Raw genomic sequence first — 2,364 nt, forward strand, 5'->3', positions numbered from 1 at the left:
GATAGGCATGGCACTGAATGTATGCAAATTTCGACCCCCCTGAAAATACGAAAAATAGGCCAAATTCAAGAAATCATAATTTTTACCTGTAATCCTATTAAGAAAGAAGACACACGTCATGAGTTACCTTTGGGCATCTTCAATCCAAAACAGGATAGAAAAATTTGAGTCAGTAAGCTTTGCTGCTTTTCCGGCATCATTACTACGCAACACTTTTGCAAAATGACCTCATTTTGACTCAAAAATCACTGCTAAATCAGTTTTTTCCCTAGTCTGGCTACCTTTTTAGGCTCTGAAAATAGTCTACTAGTTTACGACTAGTTTCAGGGAAAAATTGCGCCGTGAGTTATAAAATTACTCCTGGCTAATCCATATTTTGGATTTTAAGGTGGCTAGAAAAGTTCCTAGCACTTCCCAGCACTTATACTTTGGTGGGTTAATACTGAAAAGAGCCGAATGAAACAACAATTTTCCTCACAAAACACACGCACGGCTTTTATTCACTCTCCTGCTTTCTGACTTCTCTAAGACAGAGATCTTACTACAACCACGTGCTTCAAGTGCTTACAACTCAAAAAGGAGGTGACCCTCATTGTTTATCATCGAATTGTGATCAACACTTCAAGCTACAGCTTTCTGGAAAGCTTAAAAATGTTCCATCACAGGGGTCAGAGCTACCTTAAATTTTCCAAATTTAAATTGGCACAGTACCATTTTGATAGAATATCTTTAAACTTTGCAGAAAGTTGTATCTTTGCGTGTTGATCAAAATTCGATAATATAAAATTAAGGTCATCAAGCTGTTTTATTAGTTACAAGCACTTAAAGCCAACATTAAGGGTGTTCAGTTTTAACCACTGAACTGTCGCTATGGTAACCTGTTATGACAATGGATTAAAGGTATAACAATGGTTTCAGCATTCTAGTAAAGAAGTTTGTCATTTATGTACGTTATGGGACACCAAGTGTTGCAATATTTCTAAGCATCTACGATCATAAAATAGAAAACTCGATTGCTTTATTGTACCTTATATAAGACAACATATTATGTTCGCAGACTTAACTTCTTCTGCCTTTAATGAAGGTTAAATATTTTGTGTGGTCTCATACCCTGGATACCAGCAGCAACTCAATGATCATCGCAAAGACAGCTGCATGAAGTAACGAGCTCTTGGAGTGCTTGAATAAAAGTTGCCTTTCGTGAGAGCGGGCCCTTCAAAGCGACGTTAAATTGGTTACACATCGACCTTAAGTCACTTATTTTCAGCTTCGTCAAAAATTGTTCAAATCTACCCTGATGATACAGTTGTTGTACTTTGTGATATTTGGAATCTTGTTAGAAGCAACTTTTGTTGACATCTGAGAGGGATCTACTGTGCACACTGCTACTCGAGTTCCTGTGATGCTGGAGATGATTCAAGTGCATTCTTTACATCTTGGGCTGTCTGTATGTCGTTATTCTCTGCCACATAATTCCTGAGACGCTGCTTGCACGGAGCTATTCGTCGGTCACATAGATCTTTGCTCTCCTGTGGATCAGAAAAATCGTACCTCACAACCTCTATTCCACCACGCTTACTGGTGGAATGTATTGTGGACAACAGGGCGGAATTGTGATAGCATCCTGCATTGTCACTTCTTAGTATTGCTCTTTTCACAGAAGGATGCGTTTCTTTGACGGTGCTTAGAACCTCTTCAAGAATGCAAGAAACAGAAAACCAATCCTGTTTACAACTGTCAAATACAGCTATGTAAGCGTGGATCTGGTATGCGCATTCTGTTGGCTTGCAATCGGGGTGGTCAGATGAATGAACAACTGCTGAAAAATGCCAATTCATTCCTCTCTTGCCAAAAAACTCTGACTGTGTTTCTCTGTATTTCATAGGAAGAAGCTTCATGGCCCAGTCATTGATGACTAAAATGGTTTCACTATTCAGAGCATTCAAAGCATCCTGCCTTGCGATATCTTGCTGAAATGTTCGAAGCAAATGGGATTTCCACTCCTCAATTTCTGTTACGGCATGTTCCCATTCCCACCTTGCTCTTTCCCTTTGCTCTTCTGTCAAACTTATGTCGTTGTTCTCCACTTTCTCTTTAATGCTATTCAGGATTTCTTTAATGCTTTGGCATTGTAAACATACCAGGTCGTGCTCATGGTTGCAAGGGCTGCAAAACTGGTCTTGGCCAGGATCTGATAGGGCAAACTGGATGCAGTGATCAGGACAATGTTCATCGGGACCCAAATTACATTTATAATCACATTTAAGGTATTTCTTTCCTGCTCTTAGTCGTTGGGCAGTTTCTCTTCCCCAAGTAGCTCCTGCACCATTAGTTGCTAGCGTTTCAGCAAGCGTCTCTAGTGTT

The 2,364-nt window shown here is 39.8% G+C and overlaps 1 pseudogene; it reads right to left on the reverse strand.

Moving 5' to 3' along the window:
* Positions 1–1,272: 1,272 nt before the first annotated feature.
* On the reverse strand, positions 1,273–1,913 carry LOC137990397 (uncharacterized; annotated as a pseudogene).
* Positions 1,914–2,364: the final 451 nt, after the last annotated feature.

The sequence above is a fragment of the Montipora foliosa genome, unplaced genomic scaffold (assembly GCF_036669935.1).
Source record: "Montipora foliosa isolate CH-2021 unplaced genomic scaffold, ASM3666993v2 scaffold_87, whole genome shotgun sequence".
NCBI lineage: Eukaryota > Metazoa > Cnidaria > Anthozoa > Scleractinia > Acroporidae > Montipora > Montipora foliosa.